The sequence below is a fragment of the Mandrillus leucophaeus genome, unplaced genomic scaffold (genome assembly GCF_000951045.1).
Source record: "Mandrillus leucophaeus isolate KB7577 unplaced genomic scaffold, Mleu.le_1.0 Scaffold325, whole genome shotgun sequence".
Taxonomy (NCBI): domain Eukaryota; kingdom Metazoa; phylum Chordata; class Mammalia; order Primates; family Cercopithecidae; genus Mandrillus; species Mandrillus leucophaeus.
Window position 1 is genome coordinate 1036878 of NW_012103421.1, and position 8940 is coordinate 1045817.

Consider the following 8940-nt stretch of genomic DNA (forward strand, 5'->3'; position numbering starts at 1 on the left):
AGCTGGAGCTCTACTTTCTTCGTTTGCCTCTGTGACTGTAAGGTGCCCTCCAGTGCCCACAAGGGCCAGGCTGTATGCATCTGGCACATGGGTGTGGAGGGAGCATGTGTTCAACTGTGACTTTCCTTAGCCCTCCTCAAGCCTGTGTGAGAGCAGGGGAATTGATGGCTTTCTTCCTAAAAAGCTTAGTTCAACAGTCTTGCCCATCCCTCCCATTCGGGGAGTTTCTATAGAGGAAGCCAGGTGGTCACTGCCATCTTCAAGGATTCCCTGGGGGTCTCTGAGCAACAACAGGAGATCTGGGTCACCCACACCCTCTGTGCTCTGAGAAGCCCACCTACTAGTCTCCTGAGACCCTGTGAGCCAAGCGAGACCCCCACCCCACCTGCTGGTTATATCATCACCCTGTCTGCATGACACATGGGACACTCCACTCAGGACCCACACTCCTCCCCGTGCAGAGCAGCCAGGCCCTGGGAGCTGTGTCCTGACCTGAGATGCAGTGTCCAGGGCACTGTCTGGACGGTGCTCCCCAAAGCTTGCCCTGCCGAACCCAGGTTCCAGGACAATGATGGGCTCCTGGCCTAAAGTCTTTCCAAATCACATCTCCGCCAGGTAACGGCAAGTCAGACAAGCCGTATGGTCCACACAGGAACCCAAAGACCCTTGGTGACCACCATGGGTTGGTGGAGGTTGTTGCACCTCAAACATGCATGCCTAGTGTTTGCAAACCTCACCTTCAGCAGCAGCATCCCCGGGAACCCCCAGCTCCACTGCCGTGGGGTCAAGGCAGCACGGACCCTGCCGGGGCCCAGGCCAGCTCTGTGGGGCCAAGCTGGGTGTTTGTGCCTGAGAGGTTTCAGGCAGGGTCCCAGCTTCCATGTACGGGGCTGGGACCCACCAGGACCCAGACTCCCACATACATGTGTGGAATATAACTCACAACCCCATGTCACCAAGTCAAGGCTAGTTCTGAAACCTCTCAGGAGTGCTCAACACTGAGTCCTTTGTTCTTCCTCCATCGCCCCTGTGGAGGCTGCAGGACACCCACACTCCTGGATTTGCCTTCCCTGCCCTCAGCCTCCACAGCTGCCATCACTACAGCTCTCGCCCTCTGCCCTTCCACTCACCCAGGCTACGGGAGGCCCTGTCTAGCCCCGGCTCTTGTGTCATTTACACACTGACACTTCCCCTAACCTGTGAGCCAGCCTGCACTCTCTCTCCAGAGCTCCCACCTGCAGGTCTTACTGCCTTCAACTCCCCTCATCTGGCTGCCTCACAAACACCTCCAAAATAACACATCCCCAGCTGGACTCCTTCACCCCAACCCTGATCCATGTCAGAAACAGAAAATGCATCCTCCCAGGTGCGAGGGTCCTAGCAGCATCCTTGCCTCTACCTCCCCCTGCGCCCACCACCCAATCTACCCGCAAACCCTGCTTTCGACAGCAGTGGTCCTGACTTCTCACCCTTCCTTCAAACCCTCTAGAGCAAGCCATGCCGTCCCATCCCACAGTCACCTGTCAGTCACAGCCTTCTGCTCGTCTCCTGTCCTGCCCAGTGACCCAACACTCCATGTTCCACTTAGAGGCCAGAGGGGCCTCATGAAGGCTCCAGTCAGTGGGGTGAACTTCTAAGGAAGTGGTCTCAGGCCGCCATCTGAGAAAAGATTACCTTAGATCATGCACAAGAGCAAACTCCAAATGGATAAGGAGCTAAATGCAGAAGACAAGGCCCCAGACTTCTAGAAGAAAACACAGTGGATTCCCCTTAACTTCAGTGGAGGAAAAGCCTCTCAACTGTGGCCCTTAATCGAGAGGCAGTAGAAAGAAGCATGATAAAGTTGATGATATGAACATGCAAAATTTCTCATAGCAAAAGGCACCATAAGCAAAGTCAAAGACAGGTGACCAACTAGGGAGACAATTCACATTAGTCCAGACAAATGTTCCCACAATATAAATGACTTAAAGATTGAGAGACCAAGAACCAAAAACCCAATAGAAGAAGCTGGAAATGAGAAGACAGACGATTTACAAATACACACAGACATGACTTTCAGACACAGGGAAAACATTCAAACTCAACGTAATTACAGAAAAACAGATTAAAACAAAGCTATGGACCTGGCAAAAAGTAGTGTGACAGCACACTGCCAGCACAACTGTAGAAAAAACGGCATGCTCATGTATTGCTGGGGGCGTGCAAATGTGCAACCGTTCTGCAGGGAAATTTGGTCACACCCAACAAAACTATGGGCTTCTCTTTCAGCCCAACACTCCCATTTCTAGGAATCTACCCTGAAGATAACACCTCCAACAATAGGAACATCCATAGATACAAATTTATTCTTTGTAACATTGTTTCAACAATACAATATACATATGTATAAGGCTACACTGTGCAACACTGTTTATCATTGCACAATACCAGAACAACCTAAATGCCCATAAACAGGAGAGGGTTTGAAAAAGCATGGCACATCCAACCACGAAACACGGGGTGGCTATAAAAAAGAACATGGAAGGACCCCACGAACTGATATGTAGTGGTCTCTAGGAAATACTATTATGTGAGAAAAGCAAATTCCAAAAGTTCATGTATAGTCTTTTCAACAAATGATGGTGGGAAAACTGAGTATCTACATGCAAAGAATCAAGTTGGGTATACAAAAATTAACTCAAAATGGATCAAAAGTCTAAATGTAAGACCTAAAACAGTATAAACGCGTAGAAGAAAATAGAAGGACATTGGATTTGAGGATGATTTCTTGAACATAACATCAAGGGCACAGGCTCCGGTGAACAGTGCCACGATAAACGTAGGAGTGTGGATCTGTCCCTGCTGGACTGATTTTCTTTCTTTTTGAGTATATAACTAGCAGCGGGATTGCTGGATCATAGGGGCTAAGCACACGGACAAATCAAATTTTATGAAAATCTAAAGTCTGTATATCAAAAGGTAATATTGGCATTGGCAGAATAGATAAACATGATCCAGCTACATGCTGTCTACTAGAGACTCATGTTAGAGCCAAAGACACAGAAAGATTGAACGTGAAAGGGTGGAAAGGGTGGAGAAAGATGTTCCATGCAAAGAGCAACCACAAGAGCAGAGTGGCTACTAACATCAGCCAGAAATAGTTTTATAATAAATCTAAAAAGGTTACAAGAGACAAAAGAGGGCACTGCATACTAATCAAAGGTTCGACACTGCAAAAAGATGTTACAAATAACCATTATAAATATTTATGCATCTAACGGCTGATGATCAAAAGATACAAAGCAAAAATTTACAGGACTGAAGGGAGAAATAGTTCTACAATGATGGTGAGAGACTTCAATACCACACTCTCAACAACAAGCAGAACAACCAGGCAGAAGGTAAGTTACAGAATAGAGGGCTTAACACAATAAGCCACCTAGATCTAACCAACATACAGAGAACACTCGACCCGTGACCACAGCATGCATGTTCATCCCAAGTGCACATGGAAATGTTCCCAGGAGAGATCAGGCCATGAATTAAGTCTCAAAATACTCAAAAAGATGCCAGTCATACAAAGGATCTTCTCCAACAATAATGGGATAAGGTTAGAAATCGATAATAGAAGTAAAATGGAAAAATTAACAAATTTATGGAAATGAAACAACATACTCTTAACCAATGAATCGAAGAAAAAGGGGGGCAGAGGGAGGGAGAGCATCAGAATAAATAGTTAATGCATGTAGGACTTAATACCTAGGTGATGGGTTGACAGGTGCAGCAAACCACCATGGCACACATTTACCTATGTAACAAACCTGCATGTCCTGCACATGTATCCTAGAACTTAAAAAAAAAAAAAAATCAGAAGAGAAATTAGAGAATACTTAAATGCAAATGAAGATGAGAACACAATGTACCCAAACTTACTGGAACACAACAAAAGTGGTGTTAACAGAAAAATGTACACCTATAAGCTCTTTTTCTTTTTGATTTTTGTGGGTACATAGTAGGTGTATAGACTTATGGGGTCCATGAGATATTCTGATGTAGGCACGCAGTGCATAATAATCACATCGAGGTAAACGGGGGTATCTACTACCTCAAATATTTATCCCTTGTGTTACAAACAATCCCATTATACTCTTTTCGTTTTATTTAATTTATTTAGTTAGAGACAGAGTCTCACTCTGTAACCCAAGCTGGAGTGCAGTGGTGTGATCTCAGCTCACTGCAACCTCCACCTCCTGGGTTTGAGTGATTCTCATGCCTCAGCCACCCAAGTAGCTGAGATTACAGGTGTATGCCACCATGTCCAGCTATTTTTTCTATTTTTTGTAGAGAAGGGGTTTCACTACGTTGGCCAGGCTGGCCTCGAACTCCTGGCCTTAAGTGATCCACATGCCTTGGCCTCCCAAAGTGCTGAGATTACAGGTGTGAGCCATCATGCCTGGCCCTCTTTTAGTTATTTTTAAGTGTATAATTAAATCATTGACTATAGTCACCCTGTTGTGCTATCAAATACCAGGTCTTATTCATTTTTCTATTTTTTTGTTGCTTCCATTAACCATCTCTACTTCCCTCACAACCCCCACTACCCTTCCCAGCCTCTGGTAACCATCCTTTCACTCTATCTCGAGTTCTATTGTTTTAATCTTTATCTCCCACAAATAAGTGAGAACATGCAAAATTTTTCTTTCTGTGCCTGGCTTATTTCACCTAATATAGGGACCTCCAGTTCCATCCACGTTGTTGCAAACGACATGTTCTCATTCTTTTTCATGGCTAACTAGTATACCATTGTGTGTGTACACAGCATTTTCTTTATCCATTCATCTGTTGATAGACACTCAGGTTGCTCCCAAATTTTGGCTATTGTGAACAGTGCTGCAATAAACACAGGAGTATGGATCCTTCTCTGCTGGACTGATTTTCTTTCTTCTGGGTATATAACTAGCAGTGGGACTGCTGGATCATAGGTAGCTCTATTTTTAGTTTTGAAGATCCTTGAAACTGTTCTCCACAGTGGCTGTACTAACTTACATTCCCACCAACAGTGTACAAGGGTTCCCTTTTCTCCACATCCTCACTAGCATTCATTATTGCCTATCTTTTGAATAAAAGCTGTATTAACTAGGCTGGGGTCATATCTCATTATAGTTTTCATTTGCATTTCTCTGATCAGTGATGTTGAGCACCTTTTCATTTACCTATCTGTTATTTGTCCTTTTTTGAGAAATGTCTATTCAGATCTTTTGCCCACCTTTTAATCGGATTATTAGATGTTTTTCTTGTATGGTTGTTTGAGCTCCTTATATATTCTGGTTACTAGTCCCTTGTCAGATGGGCACTTTGCAAGTATTTTCTCCCATGCTGCAGGCTGTCTCTTTGTTTCCCTTGCTGTGCAGAAGCTTTTTAACTTGATGTGATCCCATTTGTCAATTTTTGCTTCAGTTGTCTGTGCTTTTAGGGATTGCTCAAGAAATCTGCTCACTCCAATGTCCTGGAGAGTCTCTCCAGTGCCTTTTTAGTAGTTTCATAGTTTGAAGTCTAGATTTAATTCTTGAATCCACTTTGGTTTTTTAATATGGCAAGAGATAGGGGTCTAGTTTCATTCTTCTGCATATGGATATCCAGTTTTCCCAGCATCGTTTATTGAAGAGATTGTCCATTTCCCTGTCTCAGGGTTTTCTTTGTTGGAGGATTTTTAAATTACAGGTTCAATCTCATTACTGCTTAGTGGTCTGCTCAGGTTTGCATTTCTTCCTGGCTCAATCTTGGTAGGTTGTACATGTCTAGGAATTTATCCATTTCTTCTGGATTTTCCAATTTAACACATATTCTTGGCACCTTTGTCAAAAATGAGTTCGTTGTAGATACATGGATTTGTTTTCTGGGTTTTCTATTCTGTTCCATTGGTCTATGTGTCTGTTTTTATGCCAGTACATGCTGTTTTGGTTACTATGACTCTGTAGTATAATTTGAACTCAGGTAATGTGCTCCCTCCAGTTTTGTTCTTTAGCTCAGGATAGCTTTGTCTGTTCTGGGACTTTAGTGATTCCATGTAAGTTTTAGGACTGTTTTTGCTATTTCTGTGAAGAATGTCATTGGTATTGTGATAGGGGTTGCATTGACTCTGCAGATTGCTTTGGACAATATAGACATTTTAACAATATTGATTCTTCCAATCCATGAACATGAAATTTCTTTCCATTTTTGGGTCCTCTTCAATTTCTTGCATCAGTGTATTATAATTTTCATTGTAGAGATCTCTCACTTCTTTGGTTAAGTTTATTCCTAGGTATTTTATTTGTAGCTATTTTAAATGGGATTACTTTCTTGATTTGTTTTTCAGATTGTTCACTGTTGGCATATAGAAATGCTACTGATTTTTGTATGTTGACTTTGTATCCTGCAACTTCACTGAATTCATCAGTTCTAATAGTTTTTTTGGTGGAGTCTTTAGGTTTTTCCAAATATACAATCCTATCATCTGCAAACAAGGATAATTTGACTTCTTTCTTTCCCATTCAATGCCCTTTATTTTTTTCTCTTGTCTGATTGCTCTAGCTAGGTCTCCAACTACTGTGTTAAATAACAGTGATGAAAGTGGGCATCTTTGTCATGTTCCAGGTCTTAGAGGAAAGGCCTTCAGTTTTTCCCCATTCAGTATGTTACTAGCTGTGGGTCTGTCACATATGGCTTTTATTATGTTGAGGTATGTTCCTTCTATATCTAGGTTTTTGATGGTTCTTATGTTGAAGGGATGTTGAATTTTATCAAGTGCTTTTTCAGCATCAATTGAAATGTTCATGTGGTTGTGTCCTTCATTCTGCTAATACGATGTATCGCATACATTGATTTGCATATGTTGAACTATCCTTGCATTCCTGGGGTGACTCCCACTTGGTCATGATGAGTGATCTTTTTTAAGGTGTTGCTGAATTTGCTTGCTAGTATTTTGTTGAGGATTTTTGCATCAATATTTATCAGGGATATTGGCCTGTGTTTTCTTTTTTTGATGTATCTTTGTCTGGTTTTGGTAACAGGGTAATACTGGCCTTGTAGATGAGTTTGGAGGTATTCCCTCCTCTCTTATTTTTCATAATAGTTTCAGAAGGATTGGTATTAGTTCTTGAAATGTTTGGCAGAATTGAGCAGTGAAGCCATCAAGTCTCAGGGTTTTCTTTGTTGAAGGATTTTTAAATTACAGGTTCAATCTCGTTACCGCTTAGTGGTCTGTTCAGGTTTGCATTTCTTCCTGGCTCAATCTTGGTAGGTTGTACATGTCTAGGAATTTATCCATTTCTTCTAGATTTTCCAATTTATTGGCATAGAGTTGCTCATAGCAGCCACTAATTATCCTTTCAATTTCTGTGGTATCAGTTGTAAAGTCTCCTTTTTTGTTTCTGACTTTAGTTAATTGGATCTTCCCTCTTCTTTCCTTAGTCTGGCTAAAGGTTTGTCAATTTTATCTTTTCAAAAAAGCCAACTTTTTATTTTGTTGATCTTTTGTCTTTTCTTCCCTTCAATTTCATGTATTTCTGCTCTAAACTTTATTTCTTCTACTAATTTTAGGTTGACTTACTCTTGCTTTTCTTGTTCTTTAAGATCATTAGGTTGCTTACTTCAAGTTTTTCTCTTTATTGATGCAGGTGCTTTTAACTAGAAACTTCCCTCTTAAGCTTTTGTTGTATCCCACAGGATTTTTATTATTCTTATAAGTTCTGGGGTACATGTGCAGAACATGCAGTTTTGTTACATAAGTGTACACGTGCCATGGTGGTTTGCTGCATCCATCAACCCGTCATCTACATTAGGTATTTCTTCTAATGCTCTTCCTTCCCTAGTCCCCCATCCCCTGACAGGCCCTGGTGTGTGATGTTCCCCTCCCTATGTCCATGTGTTCTCCTTGTTCAACTCCCAATTATGAGTGAGAACATGCAGTGTCTGCTTTTCTGTTCTTGTGATAGTTTGCTGAGAATGATAGTTTCCAGCTTCATCCGTGTCCCTACAAAGAACATAAACTCATCCTTTTTTATGGCTGTATAGTATTCCATGGTGTATATGTGCCACATTTTCTTAATCCAGTCTGTCATTGATGGGCATTTGGGTTGGTTCCAAGTCTTTGCTATTGTGAATAGTGCCACAGTAAACATAAGTGTGCATGTGTCTTTATAGCTGCATGATTTATAATCCTTTGGGTATATAGCCAGTAATGGGATGACTGGGTCAAATGGTATTTCTAGTTCTAGATCCTTGAGGAATCGCCACACTGTCTTCTACAACAGTTGAACTAGTTTACAGTCCCACTAACAGAGTAAAAGTGTTCCTATTTCTCCACATCCTCTCCAGCACCTGTTGTTTCCTGACTTTTTAATGATCACCATTCTAACTGGTGTGAGATGGTATCTCATTATGGTTTTAATTTGCATTTCTCTGATGGCTAGTGATGATAATCATTTTTTCATGTGTCTGTTGGCTGCATAAATGTCTTCTTTTGAGAAGTGTCTGTTCCTATCCTTTGTCCACTTTTTGATGAGGTTGTTTGTTTTTTTCTTATAAATTTGAGTTCTTTGTAGGTTCTCGATATTAGCCCTTTGCCAGATGAGTAGATTGCAAAAATTTTCTCCCATTCTGTAGATTGCCTATTCACCCTGATGGTAGTTTCTTTTGCTGTGCAGAAGCTCTTTAGTTTAATTAGATCCCATTTGTCAATTTTGGCTTTTGTCGCCATTCCTTTTGGTGTTTTAGACATGAAGTCCTTGCCCATGCCTATGTCCTGAATGGTATTGCCTAGGATTTCTTCTAGGCTTTTTATCGTTTTAGGTCTAACATTTAAGTCTCTAAACCATCTTGAATTAATTTTGTATAAAGTGTAAGGAAGGGATCCAGTTTCAGCTTTCTACTTATGGCTAGCCAGTTTTCCCAGCACCATTTATTAAATAGGGAATC

At 41.6% G+C, this 8940-nt stretch overlaps 1 protein-coding gene across 2 annotated transcripts in view; it reads right to left on the reverse strand.

Annotated features, from left to right (window-relative positions):
- Nucleotides 1-8940, reverse strand: part of KCNQ1 (potassium channel, voltage gated KQT-like subfamily Q, member 1) — a 405403-nt gene that overhangs the window by 336849 nt on the left and 59614 nt on the right. The gene's annotated exons all lie outside the window — the stretch shown is intronic.